This window comes from Mustela nivalis (assembly GCF_964662115.1).
Source record: "Mustela nivalis genome assembly, chromosome: 2".
Classification (NCBI taxonomy): Eukaryota; Metazoa; Chordata; class Mammalia; order Carnivora; family Mustelidae; genus Mustela; species Mustela nivalis.
This window is the reverse complement of record NC_139021.1, coordinates 2,558,987-2,582,607: the sequence shown is the minus strand read 5'-3', so window position 1 is coordinate 2,582,607 and position 23,621 is coordinate 2,558,987. Positions and strand designations below refer to the sequence as shown.

The window sequence follows — 23,621 nt, the reverse complement described above, 5'->3', positions numbered from 1 at the left end:
ACCCCCACCCCCTCCTTCCCTGTGGCTGCTCTGGGCTGGGAGGCTCTCTCCCTCTGGTCAGATCTCCACTCCGCACAGCTGAAACGCTCGTGCTCCTGACTGGGGAGTGGAAGCAGCCCTTCTCGGTGGGGTTTCACCGAGTGCACCTCCATCCACCGGTGCTGTGACCGAGCAACCCGGGGAGCCAGAGGCAACAACTGTGCAGTGGCAGCCTCCCCGGGAACACGGCTTCTAGCGCATTCCAGCTCCACAAATTACAGACAGGGCTCTGCCAGGGGTGTTCCCGACGAGGGTACGGGCAATTTGGGGTTGTTGGCCACCTACGGCGCTAGCCAGCCACCCTCACTCCGTGCCAAGCCGTGAGGCTGCTCGTCTCCAACCACCCCTAACTGCTGCACAGGGCTGGGCTCCGGGGGCTCGTGGGAGAGGGAAGAAGGCAGACAGCCCAGGGTGCAGACGAGTGATAGGGACAAACAGGCAGCACCGTCGGGAAGTAACAGCAGCGCCCAGACCCCACTCAGCTCTGCTCCCCACCACGCCTCTGACGATGCAGATAAAACCAGTCCAACATCAAGCGACCTAATCACGGGCCAAAATACCTTCTCGGACTCCTTTCCTCCCTGGGGGACGGGGGAGCTGCCATTGCCGCAGCCCCTCCCCCTCTGCAGACCTGCAGGGCGGGACCTCCTGGCTCCAAGAGAGCTGGGCCCCTTCCCCAGACTCCCCCCCCCCCCTCTTCGCAGCTCCCCTCCTCTCCAATAAGCAAAGTTGGAGACCAGACACAGCCCCAGGATGTTAAAAGCTGCACGCCACCTTGGAGCTCACCCAGTCCAATCCCTGCTCTGCTGGCCACCCCCCCCCCAGCCCCTCCACGACAGGGACCAACCGACCTGCAACACTCCTTACAGCAAAGGAAGCAGGCCACTCGCTCACGGCTCCCACCCCCACCCCTGCCCCCGCCCCTGCCCCAGAGCGGCTGGGCAGCCTCCTCTGGGGGGCACCTGGGACACAAAATAAAAAACCACTAAAGACCTAATATGCATTTCAAATGCATCTCAAAAGGTCCACCTCCGTCCTTTACAGCTGCTGCACATAAAAACAATTAGCCTGCCTGGGACTGATATTCCTGATTTTTCAGACAATCTATTTCCCCACCCTCTCACTGGAGAGCACTTGCGATCCTCATCAAGCCTGGGTCTTTCCACCTAGGGGCCTGCAGAGGTGCGGGCTGCGAATGCTGCCACTACTCAACTTCAGGTAGATTCTGCAAAATCTCTCCCAAGCCTTAAATAAACTCTCTCTTTTAATACTTAATTCCAATCTAGCAAAAGGGCAAGGAAATTACTCCCGTTTTTAAAAGGAGATTAGGGATTATGGTTTCTGATAGCCAACCATTCATTACACTTAATCAATACACTAGCCCTCCAGCTTTTTATCCCCTTCCCCTTTTTTTTTCCAAACACAAAGTAACAGAGAAGACCGCTGCGCCCCCCCCCCCCCGTGCCCTACCTGTCTGTCGGGGCTGGAGAGCGGTGCGAGGTGGTCGTAGTGAAAGAAAATGCAGGACACACACACAGAGCCCCGCCAAGATCCAACCTGGGTCTCCCCAGCAGAAACACGCTTTGATTCTGACAAGCATTTGACCCCACCACAACTGCTTCAGTCACTCATCTTCCAAACCCTCCCTTCCCAGGACCTAGGGCTAAGATGCCCCAACACCCGCGAGCTCCAAGGCCCCTTTTGCTGGAGTTAGCTGAGGTACCCAATGGGGCTGGGGGGCTCAGTCTGACCCTTCAGAGCCCCCCTTGGAAAAACAACAATCTCACACTTTCCAGATCAAGTGCCCCTTCCCCTCCCCCCACCCCACCACTTTCTAGAATCATTAGATACCTAACCAAGAGGCTGGGCTTTTCCCAAACCACCCTCCCTGCCCCCGTTTTGATATAGCTCCCCTGGAAATGCCCTCAGCTGCAAAGTGCTCCCCAATAACCGAATCAGAAGCAACACACCTTGGGGAGGAATGGGTTAAATTCAAGAGCTCCAGGAGGAGGAGCTACTCGGGAAAAGGGAAGCGGTGCTGAGATGCAGAGAAATGTGCAGGGCAGGGGCTCCGGACCGGCTGCAGAGATGCACTGGCCCCTCTCCTCCAGGGACAAGCCAGGCCACAGGAAATAAAGGTGTCTTCCAAGGGACAGACCGAAGGACAAGCACTTAAGACACAAACAAGGGCACAGTCCAGGGGGCAGCTTGGAGCCCGAGGTGTGGGACACTGGATGGGCGTGCGGGGCGCGTGTGTGCGCAGGGGCAGGGGGTGGGGTGAAGGCAGGCGCAGGGGACTGCCAAGGGCTGGACTCTCCGAAGTTGGGAGATAGATGTCAGGCCGCGGAGGCAGGACGGGGTCGGAGCCAAGGGGGCGAGGCCCCAGATTCCGCTCTGGGTAGAGAAACCTGAGGAAACGCGGTGGGGGACGCCGCGCGACCGAAGGGGGCCGGATCCGTGGGAAGGTGCACCCGGCGGGGAGCGGGCCCGGGATGCTCCCGCGGGCTTCCTGCGCGGGGGCGGCGAGGGGCAGGTGCAGCCCGGGGAGAGGAGGAGGGAGGCCGAGGCTGGGGCGCGAGTTCCGGCGGGAGTCGCCCCGGCCGGGTGGGGGGGGCAGTCGGGGCGGGGGTGGGGTGGTGGCCTCCTCCCTGGGGACCAGATGCCCGGGCGGGCCGGGAGCGGGACCAGGAGCTCGAGGCCGGGCCGCGCGGAGTGGGCTGGGGAGGCGGGAAGCTGCAGGTGCCGGCGTCCAGGTGCGGGGCCTGGGGGGCGGGCGGGCGAGGCGGCCGCTCACCTGTCTCCTCCGGCCGGGGCCGCGGGGGCGGCGGCGCGGCGGGGCGGCCGGGCCGGGCCGGGCGGAGGCGGCGGGGGCGCGGGGCCCCGGGCGCTGGGGGGCGGCGGCGGCGGCAAGGGCGGCGGCGGGGCCCGGCGGCGGCTGCTCTCGGCCGGCCGGCCGGGCGGTCAGTCAGCGAGCGACGCGGGCGCGGACGGGGCGCTGCGAGGCTGCGGCCGGCGCGCGGGGACAACGCCGCTTTATCGGGTCGGAAACAGCCGCCGCGCGCCGCTTCCGCTGACGCAGCGCCGGCCTGCGCTCATGACTATGCAGCAGCCGCCGCGGGAGGCCGGGGCGGGGCTGGCTTCGCGCGCGCCCATTGGCCTCCGTGCGCCCCGCCCACCGAGTCTCCCCGCCCCGCCGCCCCAGGCCCCGCCCCGACCGGCCCCGCCCCTCGTTGCGTCCCACCTCCCTCCTCCGGGGAGGGGCGTCCCGCGTGCCCCCAGCCCCGGCTTCCGCGCGCTGGAGCCCCCGCCCCTCCCCTGCTCTCCCCCTGCCCTCCCCCTGCCCAATTCCCTCCGAACGCAGCGGGGCCCCCACCAGCCAATCCCCTCTAGGAGCGTTCTCCTCCCCCCCACCCCCCCAACCCGGCCCCGGCCGCTCGGAGCAGGGTGGGCTCCGCCCCCAGGTGCTGCAGAGGACGCCTTCCCCGCCTCGCCTCTGGGTCTCCCCTCCTTGAGCCCCATTGGTCGCCGTGGTCCATCCGCCAGTCCTCTGCGCCCCCTCTGGGTAGCTGGGCGGGACCCATGCCAGCCCGGGACCCCGGTCCCGTAGCACCCCTCAGGCAGACCGGCTGCGGTCCCAAGGATGGGCCGCCTCCCCACGCCGGAGCCCAGGGACGCCAGGTTGCGGGAGGCAGCCCGCCGGAGAAAGGGATGACCTGACGGGCTGAGGTCAGACAGCCGCGTGCCCTCGCCGGGGTGGAAGGGGCTGTGAGCAAACCGCTTCGCCTCGCAGAGCTGGGCGTCCTCATCTGCAGAGCAGAGATCCTCAGCCCCTCTCGTGGGGCCGCTGGAGGGCATTAGGAAGGAAGGGTGCGCCGCGCGGCCTCCGGAGCAGTTAGGATGGGAAAATCCGACAGCAGCAAGTGTTGGTGTGGACGTGGAGCAACTGGAACTCCCGCGGCTCCTGGGGGTGCAGAATGGTGCAGTCCCTGGAAGTCCCTTTCCAAGGGCTTGCACTGCAAACCCTACGACCTCGCAGTCCCCTCCTAGACGAATACCTTATGCGATCGTCTTTGTCTTCACAGCAGCCCTGTTTGTAATAACCACACATGGGAAGCACCCAAATGCCCCTCAGCCGTAGAACAGATACACGGACAGCATTCTCCGGTCGGTGCAGTGGAATGACAGCGCTGCTACGAACAGTGCACAGCCACACATAACATGATGACTCACGCATGATTTGGGGGTAAGAAAAGCCAGACTTCAAAGCATATAGGGTTCCGTGGGTATAAAGTGGTAAAGTATATATAAAAGTCAGGATAGTGGTTAGCATTAGAGGGAGGGATGCCAGAGCCACACGGGGGAAGCCAAGAGAGTATTTGGGATGCTGGTAAGTTTCCATGTCTTGATCTGGGTTACACAGGCGTGTATGTCATGCTTCAGTGAAGGGTTAATAAGAACATCAGCGGCGAGTACCTAAAAAGCCTGAAGGGGTCCCCCCCCCCGCTCATCGTGGGTTCCTCACAACTGTCTGTCTCCCTCCTCTGTTGGGTTTCTGGCTCCTCTGGCCAGAAGATGGAGGCAGAGGTGATCCCAGAGATGCTGCAACCTTGGGCACCTTTCTTTTTCTTTTTTTTTTTTTTTTTAAAGATTTCATCTATCCGTTTGACAGACAGAGATCACAAGTAGGCAGAGAGGCAGGTAGAGAGAGAGAGAGGAGGAAGCAGGCTCCCTGCAGAGCAGAGAGCCCAATGCGGGGCTCGATCCCAGGACCCTGGGATCATGACCTGAGCCGAAGGCAGAGGCTTTAACCCACTGAGCCACCCAGGCACCCCCTTGGACACCTTTCTTAATCTTTCAGAGCCTTCCTCTGTCAATGAGCCTTCTAATAACACCTACCACCCAAGCTGTCATGGGGGTTAAATAATGCTTTATTCAAAAACTTGATACAGTAAGGAGCAGAGTAAGGACTTAATAACTTTAATTATTCACGACACTCCGAATGCTGCAACTTATCAAAATCTATTTTCATCCTTTCAGTAACCAGCTACTGAGCGCCTACCATATGGCACGTACTCAGCCAGATGCAGGGTACTGGAGCCGGCAGCAAGATCCGCTGTCCCTCCTGGAGGATCCTGTAGCAGAATGGGAAGCGCCTCTGAGAAAGGAATGCCTGCTAGGCCCGCAGCCGGGGAGCCCAGCATAGGACCTGCTCATAGTAGGTCCCGCATCAGTGTTTCTGAAAAGACAAATGAACGCACGCATAAAAGCGTATGCGTAAAGTTTCTTGTGAATAAAATTTAAACGTCAGATTAATTGACTTCTACGGTCTGGAGTTGGGCACAGAGAACGGACAGAGAGCAAGGTTACTGCGCATGTGCAAGAACAGGTGCAGCTGCCCAAGCGCCTGTGCTCCAGGTAACCTTGCTCTCTGTCCATTCAGAGCAGGAGTAGGGGCGGGGCCGCACTTCCTGCCTCCATTCCAGCCTAGCCCCCTGGGGCCTGGTCCAGCTGCCCGCAGCAAGCAGGGGGTTGCAGAATGTGTGTTTGTCAGGTTGACTCTCCACCCCCAGCGGGATGACACTGGGGGGCTCTTTGGGGGTGATTGGTAGGGTGGAGTCCTACCGATGGATGAGTGCCCTCATAAGAAGAGGGCACAAGAAAGCTCCTTTCTTCTCTTCTTGCATGCCTGCACCAAGGAAGGCCGTAGGAGGAGGCCCTCCCCAGAGCCCAGCCATGTTGGTGTCCGGGTCTCAGATTTCCTGGTGTCCAGAACTGTGAGAAATAAGTACTGGGTGCTTGAGCTGCCCAGTCTGCCTTATTCCTGTTACAGCAGCCTGAGCAGATTAAGACAGAGGGTAAGGTGAGCCTGTCGCTTGTGACCCCACTGTCCAACCACCTGGGGGTGGGGGGCTACAAACTCACACAGCTCCCCCTCAGGCCCTCCTTAAATGACAGGGCCCCCAGTGCTGTGAGGAGGGAGCTGGACATATGAGAAGCCTGTTGCCCCAGAGTCAGAAAGACCTGGCCCCAGAGCAGGACGTGCCTGGGCACTTACCTGTCACAGGTGTGCGACCTCAGAAACACTCTATGCCTGGTTGACAGCTCTGCAGTGAGTAGCTTGAAATTCTTAATCATTTCTGGGGCGCCTGGGGGGGCTGACTGGTTAAGTGTCCAACTCTTGGTTTTGGCTCAGGCTGTGATCTGTGGGATGGACACCCGCACCCCCACCCCCAGCGGGGCTCCCCTCAGTACGGAGTCGCTTCCTCTCTCCCTCTGCCCTTCACTCCCCACACCCACCCCGGCTCAAGCACTCTCCCTTTCTGTCTCTTTTTCTGAAATAAATAAATCTTTAAAAAAAAAAGCTTCATAAGGGGCGCCTGGGTGGCTCGGCGGGTTGAAGCCTCTGCCTCGGCTCGGGTCATGATTCCAGGGTCCTGGGATGGAGCCCCGCATCCGGCTCTCTACTTAGCGGGGAGCCTGCTTCCTCCTCTCTCTCTCTCTGCCGGCCTCTCTGCCTACTTGTGATCTCTGTCAAATAAATCAATAAAATCTTTAAAAAAAACCTTCATAATTTCTAACAAATTATGGAGCCCATCCTATATCCTCATTGTAAGCACATTGACCCCCTGGGACACTTGGAGGGACCCGCGAGCCCCGGGCTGTGTCCTGGGAGACTGGGAGGGTCTGACAATGTCTCATCACTGCTCATGCAACCTCGCCTTCTCCCCGCCTCAACTGGGACCCCTTGCAGCAGCGCTGTGTCCTTCTTGTCCATGGATCTGCAGGGCCTAAGATCTAATAAAACTGCAACCTCGACCATTTCCAGAGACTGTCCAGGAATTTCCCCTCCTTGAGGAAGCCCTCTCGATGTCCTGCCTCACCAGAGAGAGTGGATCCCTTCCATGAGCTCTGACTCCCTCTGCCCCTTCACAGATCATTCCCAGCTGGAACTGGGCATGTCTGTCTCTCGAATGTTCTGCAAGCTCTGTCCAAGGGGCTGGTAACCAGGTCAGGTTCGTGGCTGCATCCCAGAGGCTGCCCACAGTGGGGCTGTGGACATGTTTGCAGGTAAAGGGGAGAGAAAGAAAGAGAAAAGGAATCTCTTAGTGAGGACCCACAGAGAGGCACTGAAGGGTCCACAGACTCCGGAAACCACGTGAACCAACCTTCACTGGGCACTTGCTGAAGGCAGACCCAGCATCCCGTGTATCCCCTGCCGTGTCGTGCCTCTGTGGGTCGAGAGCTGTCATCCCCATCGTGTGATCCCACCAGGTCAGGTCGAGGACACCTGCAGAAGGCATGAGGCCCCTGACCCTGGTGCCTGGAGGCAGAGAGGTTGGGCGTGCTGGCCAGGGAGGGGCAGGATTTGGGGCAGGTCAGCGTTGGGAAAGTGGAGGGGCAATCAGCCAACAGGTTCTGGGGCGGGGATGGGGCTGGTCACAGGCCCTGGATGGAACCTTGCCATCAGCAGAGGCTGTAGTCTGTACACTGGGGGTGAACCCAGGGGGGCCCGCGGAGGGAAGGGGCTACAAGCCAGGGCTGTGGCCCTCAGTGGATGATCATTTGCAAAACTGTCCATTTTTAAGCAATAACATGTTCTGGGTTTTTTTTTTTTGCTTTTTTTTTGTTTTTCGTTTTTTGTTTTTTAAGATTATTTATTTGACAGAGAGATCACAAGCAGGCAGAGGCAGGCAGAGAGAGAGAGGAGAAGCAGGCTCCCTGCTGAGCAGAGAGCCCGATGTGGGGCGCGATCCCAGGACCCTGGGATCATGACCTGAACCGAAGGCAGAGGCTTGACCCACTGAGCCCCCCAGGCACCCCTGTCCTTCATTTGTAAGCAATAACGCGTTCTCCATTTTTTAAAATCTATTTCTTTGAGAAAGGGGTGGGGGCAGGCAGAGGGAGTGAGTTTAGGTGTGATGGAGATGAGCAGAGGCCCCCGGGCAGAACTGGAGCTCCAGCCACTTCCTGCTGTGTGACCCAGGGGGAAATGCCTAATCTCTGTGAGCCCCAAGGCACAATGGAGAGGCTGGGCCCTCGCAGAGTGTGGGGTGCAGGCCTCCTGAGATGTGGGGCAGGTGGGCCCACACCCTACGGGTCCCAGGTCTTAGAGCAAAGCCAGGCTCCCCCGTTGCCCACGATAGGACTCGAGGCTTGAGAGAACAATGACTGCCCAGGCCTCCTGAGCAGTGAGTGACCTTCAGAGTAACCTCAGTTCCGGGGGGACGAAGCTGTGGCAGGACCTCCAGGCGCTGGGATTGGCAAGAGAGCAACAGGCTTCCTGGGGCTTGGAAGTGCCCCGGGGTCATATGGCTTCTCAGAATCATAAAGCTATCTGGGGACACATCGTCACTCCGGGTCATCTAGCTGTCCGGGTCGTACAGCCGCCAGAGTTCATATGGACACTCAAGGTCATATAGCTTCCCAGGGCCATAAGCCACTTGGAGTCATATAGCTTCGTGGGGTCGGTCACATGCCTGTCTGGGGTCATACAGTTTTCCAAGGTGATATGGTTTCTTGGGGTCATATGTCTTCCTGTAGTCACAGGACTTCTTGGGATGATACAACTGCCAGGAGTCCTGTAGCTCTCTGGTCATAGGCTTCCCAGGGTCATATGTCCACCTAGGGTCATATGGTCACCTGGGGCCACAGTGCACCTTCGGAAGAGGTTTAGGCTTCTAGGCCATTCTACTGCTGCTGTGTCCTGGGTGAGCCCCCCCCCCCACCGCCCGCCAGCCTTCCTTTCCTTATCTGTGTGGTGGACAGGACATCTGTGCCTGGAGGACTGGGGGACAGGGCGGTGGTGTCGAGCATGAGGAAAGGCACAGAGCCCACGCAGGAATGGAGGCTGTACTCCGTGAGTGCCTGCGACACAGGGGACACCAGCTCTGGCCCCCAGCACAGCCCTTACCTTCTCAGCCTGAGCAGACCTGGAGGGTTTCCCTGAGAGAGAGAGGCCGCTTTCACCCAGAATGGAGGGGGGGGGGCTTTCTGAGCAGCAGGTACTAGAAAAGTCCTGGCTGGCTTTCTCGGGAGCAGAGGAGTGAGGGGGCAGAGGAAGGCCTCCTGTGGAGGAGATGGGCTGAAAGGGAAGCAGAACCCCTCCCCTGCCCCGTCCTGGGGTCTGGGGAGCAGGTCCAGGTGAAGTTTCTGTGCTCTGCCTTTTCCTGTAGTTGTCTTATGTTCTACAACCAAACTGTAGGGTAAATAAATGCAGCAGGAGTTGGCGGAGAACTTGGGGACGGCAGAACACTACTGAAGTTCACAAAGCCTGAGAGCAGGCACACACAGGGCCATGCACAGGTGCGTGCGCGCGCACAAAATAAACACACACAGACACCATGACACCATGGCTGGCACACCCGTCTCTTGATCCCTTCTTGGCCTGGGCCTGAGGCAGAACCGGTGGTCGGGGCTTCTTCCTGGCTAAGTCCCTGTGGGACCTGCACTTGCTGGAGAAAGGGGCACCAGTGCCAACAGGCCTTTTTCTTCTTCTTTTTATTTTATTTTATTTATTTATTTGACAGAGAGAGAGAGATCACAAGCAGGCAGAGAGACAGGCAGAGAGAGAGGGGGAAGCAGGCTCCCCTCTGAGTGGAGAGTCCGATGCGGGGCTGGATTCCAGGATCCTGGGATCATGACCTGAGCAAAAGGCAGAGGCTTAACCCACTGAGCCACCCCAGGCGCCCCAACAGGCCTTCTTCAAAGGGGACCTAGAAGTCCCGGATTGGGCACAGGTGGGCATCAGCCTGCTTGGGTTAAAGACCCAGCTTCACTCCTTCCTTGCAGGCTGCACACAGCCCCCTCCCTCAAAAGGGCCTAAAAATTATGTAGCTGTCTGTCAATGAGTCCCTTTCCTTCTCCGTGCCTTGGTTGCCTCATCTGCAAAATGGGCACATGAGTTCAGCGCTAATGCTGGTCTGGCTTGACTCAAATGCTTGGGGGCATGATGGACAGGCTCCCAGAGGGACTGCACACCGACTAAGCCCCGCCCACAGCACTTGAGGGCACTTCTGCTAGAAGAGGGAGCTGAGGCACAGGGACAGAAGGTGGCAGGAAGCGGGTAAGTAGCCCAGTCGGGATTTGAACCCAGGCTGTCTGGCTCTGCATCCTTGTGCCCTCTGTCCAAGGTTGAGGGCTTGCGAGGAGCTCCTGGACCGTCAGAGTGGGGATGAGTGGGGGCATCTGCTCTGCGTTGTGAGGGTACGTGCCCAGATGGTGGGGGAGGGAGGGCCAGGCTCCCTGCAGCCCAGCTGGGAACCGAATGACCAGGGTGACCTGAAGGGGAGGCAGGGAGCCAGCTGCCCTGGCAGGTGCAGGGTGGGGTGTCTAGCAGAACTTCTCAGAATGAAGAGTGAAGGCAGGTGATGTGTGGGGCCACCCCACCCATGGCCCGAGGCCCAGGCCCCACCTGCTGACGTCAATAAGGGCAGAGTGGGCCTCTGGGGTGCTCAGAACTCCGAACTCCCACAGGAACCCTGTGGGGTCAGATGGTTTCATCCCCATTTTGCAGATGGGGACCCCAGAGGCAAGGGAGGATGTGGGCTCTGATGGGCGTGCAGAGTCACCAAGAGCTAACACTGATAACTTCCTGGGTGCCAAGAACCGCCCTGTGTTTCCATTCGGTTATTCACTCAGGAACCCTTGACTGAGCACCTGCTCCGTGCCAGCCACTGTCACAGATGCCGGGAAGACAGACGAATGCAGCCCCCTCTCCTGCAAGCTGCATCCTCGCGAGAGGCAGACAGACGGCAAGTCAGCTGGTAAGTAAGGTGGTGACGGAGTCTGTGCAGAGCAGGAAGTGGGGAGAAGTGCTGGGTTGGGGAGCCGTGGGGGGGGGGTGTCAGGCAAGATCACTTGCAAAGGGGACTTGGAGAAACCTGAAGGAGGAGAGGGGACAACCCCAACGATGTCCATCCCGGAAGCCAGGCCGGTCTCCCCCCGGGGGCTGGACATTGCCCCTCTGTCCTTCACCCCCGAAACACAGAGGGGCCCCCACAGCTCCCCCCGGGCCTGCCTGCTGGGCCCTTGCGCTGGCCCCAGCCTCTAATCCTGCAACCCTCTCAGCCACACAGGATGGCCTCTGGGGCACGGGTTCCCCGGGCTGAGCCCCGTGCACACCCACACCGGACACAATGCAGGAAGGAGCAGTGAGTGAGGGAAGGTAGGAGCTGCGGGCCAAGGTCCTGGCCCTGCAGATGCCCCTTTTCTGGGGTGCAGGGGTCGGGCGCATTAGAGGAGGTGGCCCCTTCCCCAGGCCATGCAGAGAATAGCACACCCTCTCGACACTCACACGGGCAGCTCCCTGGTTCTGCTCCGCTCCTGTCCGTTCATAGCCCCATGCGTGCATTCACGTGGCCGCTCATTCAGCAAGTTGTACGGATTGTTTGCGGGCTGCCTGGGTCTCTCTGAGAGGGAGCAGAGCCATTACTAGCCGTGACAGCGTGTCTAAGCCTCCTTAAGCCTCAGTTTTCCCACCTTTGAAATGGGGTGCTAGGACCTCACTGCCGGGTTCTGGTGAGAAGCCCAGGAAAGCGTGGCGGGGGGGGGGGGGAGTCAGCCTTCGTTCATCCAGTGAAGCCTTGTTGTGGCCCGGTCACTACGTGTATGGGGCTAGGCGCTTGGGGGACACAGCCTGTCACAGGTGCTTCACAAATTGTGGTTTCTTAAAAAAAAAGGTGGAAGGAAGCCATACTGAGGCCCAGACAATGCAGTGCTAATGGAACTGGGGCCTTCGAAATTGGCCAGAGGCTGGGCTTTGAGTCAAGGTGTTAGGCGGCTGCCTAAGGCAGAGCAGGCATTGTCTGACCTTGCAGTGGGAGAGCCCAGGAGAAGCTGCTGGGGGTAACCGGAGTCCCGAGCCAAGAGCGGCAGGCTGCAGAGACGGCTGACCCCATTTTCCGAGGCAGTCGTGCCAGGAGGCCTGTTTTCCATGGTGTTTACTGACTCCTCCAGCTCCAAGGAGCTCTGAGTGTTTGGGCCACGTTCCCAGGGTCATCCCCTCAACAGCACGCTGGAAGTGAGGAGAGAGCAGTGGGGTGGCTGGGCCAGCTGGGAAGCCTGGAGGTAGCCCGTGACAGGAGAGAAGCGGGGGCTCAGCTCCTCCCTAATCTGTAGTCCCAGGAGACCACTCCCACCTCGGATTTGGGTTCAGAGCTGGGGGCCAGGGTGGAACTGAGCTGAGACGCTTTCTTCTGCCCGGTAAGGGACGGGTGGAGCAGGTAGGTGCAAAGGGTCAGGACTAGTAAACAGGTCAGGTTCAGTCACAGAGCAAAGAAGGTCAGGGCTCAGTCAGTAAAACTAGAGCCAGTGGTAGATCGAGGTTAGGATCAATGCCTACTGCACAACCAAGGTCAGGATATGACCAAGGTCTGACCAAGGTTATGTATCTCCAAATGTGAGCAAGGATCGGGGCTCAGTATGTGACTAGGATCAGGGTCAAGGTTCACTGTGGAACTCAGTTGAGGACTCAGTAACTAAGATCAGAACTCAGTATATGATAGGATCAGGGCTCAGAGCGTGACCAGGAAGAAGGCTCAGAGTGTGATCAGAGTCAACATCAGTGTATGGTCAGGATTAGGGCTCAGTGCATGACCAGGATTAAGGCTCAGTATGTAATTAGCATCCGGACTCTGTGCGTGATCAGGTCAAGGCTCCGTGCATAATCAAAATCACCACCCAGTTGTGAGCAAGGTCAGAATTCATTCCGGGACTGGGGTCAGAGTTCAGTGTCTCACTAGGATTCAGAGTTCAGCGTGGATCAGGGTTCAGTCTGTGGTGGGATCAGGATTCAGCATAGGGCTGGTCCTCTGAAGGCCAGTGGGATCTCTCCAAGCCTGCAGCGAGCTCAGGGCTGATGGGTCTCTCCTCTGCGTTTTAGCCGCCTTTGTCTTTCTGTCCTGATTGACGAATCCTGTGTTCTGTGGCAGGCACCTCAGGAGGTGCCGGTGAGACTGCTCCCTCCGCAGCGGTGCCATCCCTGAGGACGTCCCATCTCCCAGCTGGTTCATACAGGACACTCCCCAGGAAGGGCCAGGGTCGTGTTTCCTCCCCAGGACTGGAGGTTCACTAGAGAAGGCTTTGAAGCCGGGTGCCTTTGAGGGAGTGGAGTGGGCGCTCCGAACAAGGGAATCTGGTTGCCCCGGCGAGCACCTGGCCGGCATCGGCCATATCTGTGGACAGACAGCATTCAGTTATCAGAAAGCACCTTTTAGGCTAGCCTTATGGGGACAGGGAGCCAGGGTTGCAGGGGCCCAGAGATGGCCCCAGGCAGTCCCCCCAAGGTGACAGTGATTGCTTTGGTGAACACTCCCTGCCCCAGAGGCCACCACCGGGGGTGGACAGAATGCGGAAGATGATGGGAAGGAATGAGTGCTGGAGGCTCACGAGTGAGGCTGATGGGAAAGGGGGCTGACAGGCGAGGAACGGCGGTGGGGAGGCCAGGGCGGCAGAGTGGGTGAAGGTGCACAGAGGAAGACCATGGTCAGCAGGGGACCTGCAGTGGGCACCCGGGACCTGGGTAGGCTCCATGGCAGGGCTCCCTGCTGGCGACGCCTCTGTGTGCTTGACCCACTGGCCAACCCCCTGCAGCCTCCAGCACCTCCACCCTCGCCCCCAGCCTGCAGGCCTTGACCTTGGGGACCCTCTGCTGTGCCATCTGTGCAGGGCTGTGCAAGATGGGGTCCTTTGCCTGCTGGGCTCAGGCTTCCCACCAGCCCTAGACCTGGGCTCAGCGTGGGTCTAGCCCTGCTTCACACGGCCCTTCACAGAGCTGATCTTTGTCAAGTACAATGGTCCCAGTACTGCCTCTGCAGAGCCCCTTCCATTCTCCTGCTCCCCGGCCCTAGACCAGACCCCCGGCTTACTCCGGTGCTCTCCCACCGCCTGGTTCACGGGACCCCCATCCCACGTCAGGGCAGCTGCTGGTGAGGCTGGGCTCTGGGAGTGAGAGCGGGTGGTGAGAGGGGCAGGGGCTGCCTCCCAGGCTGCCTGCTGAAGGGGAGGGGGTGCTCTGAAGCCCCACAGCAGGGGGACCAGGGAAGGGTGTGGGCAGGGCTGCGGAGGCCGCGGGCTCAGAGGACACCTGAGCCTGCAGAAGGGCAGGGAGGCCGGAGGTGCGGGGAGGCTGCGAGGAGTACAGGCAGCGCCAGCTGTGCGGGGAGGCCATACACCTCGGACGGCCCCGAGGGTGCAGGCAGGGCTGGGGTCCTCTGGGCTAGGGCTGCACGACCACAACAGCTCATTCAGTCCTCCAAGAACCCATTCTGTCTCACCAGGCAATCAGGATGCCCTTTGCTCAGAGAAGGAAACTGCCCCGGAGCAGTCCAGTGATGGCTTGAAAGCCACCCGGTCAGCACGCAGAGCCAGGGCTGGTCTCTAGACCCGGGACCCCAGCGTTGGAGCTCTGGAGCCCAGGAGCTGTCAGGACCCAGGATGGAGCCCGGCGCTGTGCCAGGGTGTGGGGTGGCCTACGTCTGAATTCGGTGGGGACCCAACAACTGGGGGGCCAGTGGGTCCTGTCCCAGCGCTCTCTCAGGCACCAGAGGGCCTTGCTTGCCACCACCAGTCCCACTTGGGCCCGGCACGCTGGTATGACCTGTCACTCTCATAGACACAGCATCACCAGAGCTTGAACTAACAGGGGGCATTTATTGAGCATTTACTCTGTGCTAAGCCCTTGGCATTCCTTGCTCATCACCCTGCTGGCCGAGGACTGCATGTCATGATGTAGAGGGAAGGTGGAGGGCTGTGGTGGCCTGGCCTCCCTGCAGAGGACCGCAGAGCCCCGACCCCTCCGTTCACTGCCCCAGGGATGTCCTCAGGGCCAAAAGGAGGGTTCCCGCCTCCTGCAGGGGTGGGGCGCAGGGATGGAACGAGGCCCACCCAGTTCCCGCCCAACCTGCTGGGTTGGTTTGGCCCTGCCTGTGCCCCACGCCTGGGGAGCTTGCCCGCCACCCTCTCCACTGCTTCCCCCTGCTTGGATTTTTGCCCTCTGTCCTTTTTCTGGACGTCTGCTTCTGGAGCTCATGTCTCCTGAGAGTCAGTCGGCGGCCCAAGGGCTCAGGCAGCTTCGGAGAAACGGCAGCTAGACGAGGGCCTTCCTTCCTGCTGTCCCCGCCTGGCCCCCCCGGGGGTCCCCACTAGCTGAGGTCAAGGCCCATCCATTCCCCACCCGCGAGCCGCGCAGGGAGCCCACCGCAGGCTGATGCTCCATTTGCCTGTGCCTGGCGCCCTGGGGACCCTGGGGCCAGGCCGCTCCCCTGGGGATCTTCGGGCACCCCTCGCTTCGGGGCACGGGGCTGCTCCTCAGCAGGGGTTGCCCAGCCACCTGCCCCTTTTGCCACCTGGAATCCTGGTTCTAACACTTCCACCTCCTGGACCCCAGGACTTGGGGGGTGGGTGTATGAGGCTGTTCGCAGACAGGCCTTCCCTCCGTCCAAGCACTGACCGGGCCGACCCAGCTCAGCTTCCGAGATCAGAGGAGACTGCGCGCGTTCAGGGTGGTGCGGCCGCGGACACAAGACGAAATCAGAGGGGGACACAAACCGTGGGGACTCTTAACTCTAGGGAACAAACGGAGGGTGGCTGCCGGGGAGGGGTGGGGGCGTGGGGGGCCCTGGGGGATGGGCCTGAAGGCGGGCAGGGGATGAGAGCAGCATGGGGGGGCGTAGGCCACGAAGAAGCCCCGACCTCTATCTCCAAAACAAATTAGACACTACCTGTGCATGCTACATGGTCATTACTGAATTTAAATAAGAAAACAAATAAAAAACAAAAAACCCACACAAACACAAGAGAATAAAACAAAACAAAACAAAAAAAAAAAAACAAAGCAAAACAAAAGAAAAGCTTTCGCTGAAGGAAGACATTAAGAGACCAGGGTTGAGTCCCAAAGGCTTTCATCCCCGCTGAGACATGGGCTCCTTCCAGAGGCTTCTCAGACTCCCTGAGGCTGATTCGAAATGTGAACGTTTTGCCCATTCTGCCCCAGGGCTGGGGGGTGCTCTGCAGCGTCCCTCCCTCAGGACCATGGGGTGGGGGGCCTCGAGGGTCTCCCTCCCTGCTCCGGGGGGCAGGCCAGCCGCGCTCAGCAGTAAGGCCCAGAGGAAGCCACAGTAGCCCTGGGATGTGACCCCCGGGGCGCCCGAGACACCACGTTCCAGAAAAGATGCTGAAGCCCACGCGGAGCTCGCCTCCTCGGCCCCACGTTGGCTGCCGGTGCCTGGTCAGAGCCTCACACAGCTGTGGCCCGCCTCACGTGGCACAGTGTGGGATGTGCTCGCTGACCAGGATGCCGTCCACGGGCCCCACGGAGCCTCCAGCCCTCCCGGCAGGAGGAGCCCAGCAGCGGGCTCCAGGGAGCGACCGACTCAAAGAGGAAGGCGCCGGGGCCTTGTGTGAGCTCATGTGGGCTCTTGCTTCTCCATGCCTCAGTTTCCTCATCTGTGAAAGGGGGCAGGGTTGTGGTGTGCGGGAGAGTGGGCAGCCAGAGCGTGCTGCTCTTGTGTCACAAAGACCAGGGCTCAGGGAGGCCTCCCGGTGCGAGCGGTGTGTGAGCCTGGCGGCAAGGAAGGGCTCCCCTGCTCATGGGCCAGGAAAAGCATTCCAGCAGAAGGAACAGCAGGTGCAGGATATTGAGGCCTGAGGTCTGCCCCCCTGGGAGGGCTGGAGCCTGAGGTGGGGGGTGGTCAGTGCAGGGGGCACTCTTGAGGGGCTGCTGTCCTCACTCAGCCACACTCCCAGCTGTTACATACGCTGGTTCCTTCCAGAAGGCCACCCCGCCCTGTCCACGCTCTCTCCACCGTCCAAACGAAACGAAGACGCAACCTTCCTCACAAAGGCCTTCCTCGCCACCACCAAGACCAGCTCAAAATACGCTTTTGCCTAGAGAACTCCCGAGAGAGGCCTCCCCGGGGAAAGTGACTCAGCAGCTGGGACTGGGGGACAAGGAAGGGAAGAGGAGGGGAGGGCTTTGAGCCAGGCTTCAGGGCCAGGCCTCCCCCTCCCCTGCCAGGAGCTGGCTCTTCTCTGCTGGAGGCAGGCGGGCAGTCCCTCTCCCCCCAGGAGTTTCTAAGAATCGGGGTGCGGGGGAGAGGTGGGCGGAGGTCCACAGAGCAGGAAGAAGGCCCATGCGGGCATTTCCAGCCAGTTGCTGTGCACACAGCGCCTTGGGGCACTTACTGTGCAGTTCCCTCTTCCAGGGACGCTGAATCAATCCTCTTTTCAGCCCATTTTCCGGATGGGCACACCGAGGGAACCCGAGGCCTGCCTGGGTCGCTGCTGGGAAGAAACGAGCATCCTGGCCCCAGGGCGGGGCTGTCGGGAAGGAAGGTGCCAAGACTGCTCCGCGGGCAGGGCGGGACCTGCGCCCTTCTGTGGGAACCATCACCCGGATCTGGAGAAGAAACCGATACCGCCCTGGGCACCCACAGCCAATTAGTCCAGGAGGAGGAGGCTGTTGCAAGGGCCCCGATTTTGAAATTTGACTGCGATAACCACCTTGTTGAACTCAATTCACCCATAGCCGGGGATCCGCCTTCTCTGGAACCCAGAGCCTCTCTCCCTGCAGGGGACCCTCTTGCCCTGGCAGGGTCCTGGCCCACTTCATAGCCACCAAGGCCTCCCTTATCTGTGACATGGGGGGTGAGGCTCTGCTGGGAAGGTCATGAGTTGAATTGTACCTCCATCCCCAAATTCACACGCTGAGGTCCTAACACCCAGGACCCCAGGGTGGAGCCTTCGTGGAGGAGATGGTGTCGGCGAGCTTGCATGTGTGAGTGAGAAACCACGATGACCAGCATCTTCGGAAGATGGGACGTGTGGACGCAGATATGCAGGGAGAGTGCCGTGCGGACATGGGGACGGCGGTCTGTCCACTAGCCAAGGAGAGGAGCAGGTCCTCCCTCACGGCCCTCGGAATGAGCCAGTGGGGCTGCACCTTGACCTTGGACTTCCAGCCTCCAGACGGTGGAACAGTAAACAGTGGGCGTTGTGGCCGGCCCATCTGTCGTGTTTGTTACAGCAGCCCAAGCAAACTAATACAGGGAGGTGGTTCCCGTCATTTAGATCACTGCACAGGAAGGGCCGCAGTGAAGTCTGGCAGGCGTCGGCCTCCAAAGAAGTGTGGGCGATTACACTAAACAACAAAACCACTGCCAAGACCCAGGGCTCAGCAGCTGGGGAAGCAGCCCTCACGGTTTACCTCGGAGCCCTGGGGGGACGGGTCAGAGAGCACAGTGCAGCCCATTGATCAAGAGCAGGGACAGTGGCTGCTGGGAGGCACCAGGTGGGATTGGAGCTCAGCACAAGACTTGGGCTCCAGACACATTTCTGAAATTCACTGGCTCCGTTCAGGAAAGTGACTGCCTCAGTGATGTCCATACTTGTATGCTTCCCACCAAACTTCTTTAACCGCAGGGCAGCCGGGGGCAGCAGGGGTCATGGGACTGGCTGGGGGAGGAGGTCAGAGGAGTGTTGAGGGAGAGGTGACATTCCAGGCAGAGGGGTGAGCAGGCAACAGGGAAGGGCATTCCTGGCCAAGGGAATGGCTTATGCAAGGTCTCCGGGCGCAAGGCGATGGGAGCAGCTGGGGCAGGAGAAAGGTTGGGCCGGCGTGAGAAGGGGCACCTGGTTCATGACAGAGATCCAGTGGGCGTGAAGGACTTTCTCTGAGGGCAGCGGGAGCCATGGACAAGCTCTGAGCAAGAGAGGGGCAGATCTGATTCAGATTTGGAAAGCTCTCTCTGTCAGTGGTGTAGACAGTGTTCTCCAGTGGGAACCAATGTCAGCCATAAGTCACTTTAGAGTCTCTGGTAGTCTCGTGTTATAAAAACGAAAGAGAGGGGCACCTGGGTGGCTCCGCATCGGGCTCTCTGCTCAGCGGGGAGCCTGCTTCCCCCTCTCTCTCTGCCTGCCTCTCTGCCTACTTGTGATCTCTCTCTGTCAAATAAATAAATAAAATCTTTAAGAAAAATAAAATAAAAATGAAAGAAATTGATGCAAATTTTTAAAAGATTTATTTGTTTTTGAGAGAGAGAGAATCAGTGGGAGGGGCAGAGGGAGAGGGAGAGAGAATGTCAAGCCGACTCCCTGCTGAGCGTGGGCCCCGATGCAGGGATCGGTCTCAGGACCCTGAGACCATGACCTGAACCGAAATCGAGGGTCAGATTCTTCACCAACCGTGCGGCCCAGGCGCCCCGGTACAATTTATTTTAACGATATATTTTATTTAACCTAATATATCCAAAATAATATTCAAAGTGTGACTAATATACAGTTACTGAGCTAAACTGAGATATTCTACCCCATCCCTCTCCTCCTCGGACTCTGAGACGGTGCGTGTTCATACAACCACTCCCAGTTCCGACTACACTTCAGGAGCTCACAAGCGGCGAGTGGCCGTTTTCGACAGCACAGGTGTGAGGACTGCAGTGGAGGCAGGGAGGCTGGTGAGAGGCCACCATCTGTCCCCGGAGAGCTGTGGAGGGCTCTGGGCTTCCCCTCCAGGTGCCAGCCCAGGCGGGGCACCCAGGAGGGACTTGGAATGACCGGTTCCAGCTTGCCCAGAAGGCAGCGCCGAGCAGGTCGCAGAGCAGAACGGCTTGAGCTCGTGCCGGTGTCCGCTCAGACAGCTAGTGTCCTCAGCCCTGCGGCCTCTGTCCACCCCAGACTCCAGACTCCTGCAAGGCTTCCCGTCCCAGCTGGAGGGTGACCCGAGGCCTGACCCCTGAGGGCCCTGTGGACAAGCCGGAAGGAAGGCCTCCTCCTTGATGCACTCGCCAGCAGGCGTCCGGCAGGGGCTTCCCCGGGGGAGTCCTCGGGAAGCACTTCACACACCGGTGGGCACGCAGCCAGGGGGCCCCCAGCAGCTGCAGGAGGCCAGCGCCTCAGGGGCGGGGAGGGCCAGCCCCCTGGGTCGCCCCGGTCATGCCCTGGGGGAGGAGGGGTCATGCCCTGGGGGAGGAGGATGCCGGAGCTGCCTCAGAAGATAGCTGGGGCTCTTTGGGGACACACAGCAAGTTGGCCTGCCTGCTCCCTCCCCAGCCCAGACCCCCGCCCCAGGGCTCAGGGCCACAGAGAGGGAGTCTGGAGCACATCCCAGCCCTGTGGCCTGAGGGAGGCATTGACCTCCCTGAGCCTCTGGCCACAGCTCTGTGAAATGGGGGCATTGAGACTGTGCTCTCATGGGCCGGGGTGGGAACCCGGTGGGCTCACGCGTGTGTCCCCACAAGAGAGCTAAGTATGGCCGTGTGCCGAGAAGTTTCTGGCTGTGGTTCCTCACTTCTGAGGCATGGCCTCCTCTCCCCCAGCTGAACTCCCGGTGTAAACACCCTGATCCGCAGCTTTAGAATGAGTACTTGGGGGGCGCCTGGGTGGTTCAGGGGGTTAAAGCCTCTGCCTCCGGCTCAGGTCATGATGGGGGGGGGGTGGTCTCTGCTCTGTTTCCTCCTCTCTCTCTGCCTGCTGCTCTGCCTGCTTGTGATCTGTCTGTCGAATAAATTAAAAAAAAAATGAGTATTCGGTCCCGCAACTAGTCCACACCGCCTGACCTCGGGGTGTCCATCGCTTTCCTCCCTCCCAGCACCTGCTAGGTGCCGGGGACCCTGTGAGGCGGCGGGGATTCGGCTGGGAAGGAAGGAGAGAGCGGGGCTTTCCTGGGGCGGACGCTCATCACTGAAGAGGAGGCAGATGTCTCCAGTCCCTCAAACCCGGTCGGCATCGGGGGGCAAAGAGCAGAGGGGCCGGAGCACCAGGAGAGACACGGGGAAGCAGGTGGCACTGGGAGGGGCGTGCGGTGCGGGGGGTCGGGCTGCAGGTGCGGTGCTAGGACAGAGGCGGGACAAGGGTAGGGGCGCGCAGGCGGCCTCCGGGGGTGGGCTGCGGACCGGGGTCGCCCCCGTCAAGAGCGGTGGGGGCCGCGGAAGAGGACCCAGCCGGGGTGCGGCGGTCGGGCCTGGAGGACCAGCGGGGCTCCTGGGAGAGCTCGGACAGGAGCGGAGGGGCGGAAAGGGGAAGGGGGCAGCTGTGACACACGCGATGAGCCACCGGCCAGGCCTTGCGACAGGTGCGCCGAGAAGGCGGCGGAGAGCGCGGCGCCGCAGCCTCACGCACGTGCAGCGCGGTTTCCCGGCGCCGCGGGCCCGCGGCCCCCTCCCGCCGCCTCTGATTGGTGGACCTGGGAGGAGGCCTTGCGCATGCTCCGCCTATGAGCCTCGCCCGCAGGCGGTGCACCCTCTGCGCATGCCCAGCCTCGGGAGCCCGGCCGATCGGCCGTCCGTGCATCCTCTGCGCATGCCCAGCCCTGGGATTCCCCTCCCGCGGGCGGCGTGCTGTCTGCGCATGCCCGGCGCCGGGGCCCCTGCCCGCAGGCAGCGCACTCTCTGCGCGGTTCTTTGGGCTTCTGAGTCATGTGCGGGTCGCTCTTGATTCGTCTTTTACCCACGAGGGAGCCCACTGTGTCCCCCTCTAGTATCCTCTGACTGTCCATGTGCCTTACTCTTATTTGCTCGCTGAGAATTAAATAGGGGGTAGGAGGGTTGAACCCACCTGCGTGACACAGGTGTGTGGTGATGGGGGGAGCCAAAGTCCAGGTTCGCACCTGCAGCAGGTGGGCTGGAGGGAAGCGCGATGGCAGGCTGGTGGTGACGGTCCACCCCAAGTTCCAGAATTCATGTCTCACGTCGGGGCTCCTGCCCCTCGCCAGTGTTCTCACTGCCCCACCCAAGCTCTGGGGACTGGGATTTTTGCTTCTGGTTTCAAATGCAGCAGACATTTTCCCAGCTGCCTGCCCCCGTGCTAGCCGTCTGTTGACAGACTGGCCCGCCGGAGAAGAGAAAGTGGAGAAAGGATCCGCCACCGACCAGAGACGCGTTTGCTTGGTCTGCATGGGCGGTGTTTGACGGGGAGATGGGGATGGGGGCTCCTGGCAAGCCCAGCAGGGCTCTGCTGCAGCTGGGCTGTGGGCACAGGGAGAGAGGGCTGAAAGTTTAGGGAAGGAGAAGGAGCCCCATGGGCCTTTCCTCGGGTGCCTGTGTGGCCAGGAACATTTCCTTCAGGGTCTGAGCCTCATTTCCCACCTGCTAGGAAGGGAGAACCGCACCCACTCTGCAGAGTCAACGAGCTCAGTCTCCAGGTGTGGGTCCTGGGTCCATAGGAAGGGGCTCTGTGACCGAGGACCTGGGTGATCGTGACCAGGCAGGGGCACAGAACATGGGGACTGTAGGTAAGATGCAGAGCAAGTGTGGGTTCTGAGCTCTGTCCTCTGCCCCTGTTCTGTCCCCCATATCAGGACTCCTGTGTAAGGGAGTCATTGGGCTGGGATGATGTTCACGTCGCAGGTTCTGGACATAGGGGTCCAGGGGACAGGCCAGTGCCTAGCAGAAATGAGAGTTCATTATAAATTCCCTAAGCAGAGGGCGCACTTGATCCAATAGGATGACCAGGAAGAGGGAGACCTGTCTTGAGGGCCCCATCATCTTCTTAACCAGCTTCCTAGTGACCGACCAAACAGTGAGGGGCCATGACATGGGCCTCAGGGACCTTTGTAAGCCTCTCCTTTCCTGAATGCAGGCACAGTACCTGAAACCCCATCACTGGGGGTCACATGGCTTTGATCCTCTAACACTCCTGGATTTTCCAGCTTTGAGCCCACATTCATCAGACGCGGCCAGCAGCTGACACTTATTAAGGGTGTCCTGTGTAGCAGGCTTTGTGCTGAGGTTGGTTTTTTTCTTTTTTTCATCATCTCTTATTTATGCAGAAAATAAATCCTCTTAACAGCCCATTTATAGACTAGGAATAGGAGCTCGGGGAGGTTAGGTAACTAGCCCAAGGTCACTGAGCTCCCCAGTGGCAGAAACAGTATGGAACCCAGCCGACGTGCTTCTGGGGTGGAAAGGACCCTGCCTCATCTTTAGAACTCCCACCCCAATCCTGGCTGGGGCCACAAGACCTGAAACGGGCTGAATGAAGCCGACCAGCCAGGCACTGGGAAGGAAGAGGGGGGGAAGCTGCTCGTGGAGCCCACAGTCCTGGATTCGAACTCTGCTCTGGCATGAACGAGCTGTGTCTGCTCCGTCAAGTTCCTTTGCCTCTCTGAGTCTCAGTGTCCTCCCCTATCAAATGGGATCCTAAGAATTACAAAACTACGTGCCGTGAGTGTTGGGTGGGGAAATCTGCAGTCTGTAGCCCATTTATGTAGGTGACAATACATAGTTGCACTAGCCTTTATGTTGATTTCTAGTGCGGGGGCCACAGAGCAGGGACTTGTGTTCTGAGAGGGTCAAAGTGGGGTCCTGGCTATTTGGGAGGCTGTGTCAGAGCCCACGTCCAGGATTATAACCCTGCCTGTGAATTAGAACGAGGTTCCTCGGAGCAGACAGTTCCTCGGGCTCACAGGCACAGCCCCTCAAAAGAGTACCGGTTCTCCTCTCTTTGAGGCCCGGAAGGACTGTGTTTCCCCTCTACCCCTGCCCCATCCCTGAACTGGCTAGACCGCGTGACTGGTTCTGGCCAGTGGGTTTGTGAGCATGGTCAGGGCTCAGCGTGGGACTGGAGTCAGAGCTCAGCTTATGACCAGGATC

The 23,621-nt window shown here is 59.9% G+C and overlaps 1 protein-coding gene and 2 long non-coding RNA genes across 4 annotated transcripts in view; 1 reads left to right on the top strand and 2 right to left on the bottom strand.

Annotated features, from left to right (window-relative positions):
- SLC45A4 (solute carrier family 45 member 4) overlaps positions 1-2,968 on the bottom strand; it is a 71,370-nt gene extending 68,402 nt beyond the window's left edge. The window contains exon 1 of one of the 2 annotated variants that reach the window (XM_082720681.1): positions 2,834-2,968. The gene's annotated coding sequence lies outside the window, so the exon portion shown is untranslated. The remainder of the gene's footprint in view (positions 1-2,833) is intronic. The other variant, XM_082720680.1, reaches the window with a different exon arrangement.
- Positions 1,956-6,976, top strand: LOC309859670. Its single transcript, XR_014308790.1, has 4 exons — positions 1,956-2,259; positions 4,122-4,282; positions 5,077-6,148; positions 6,866-6,976. It is a non-coding gene; the product is annotated as an uncharacterized lncRNA (long non-coding RNA).
- Positions 6,977-12,516: 5,540 nt separating this feature from the next.
- Positions 12,517-18,895, bottom strand: LOC309859671. Its single transcript, XR_014308791.1, has 2 exons — positions 17,221-18,895; positions 12,517-13,211 (listed from the first exon to the last, which is right to left on the bottom strand). It is a non-coding gene; the product is annotated as an uncharacterized lncRNA (long non-coding RNA).
- Positions 18,896-23,621: the final 4,726 nt, after the last annotated feature.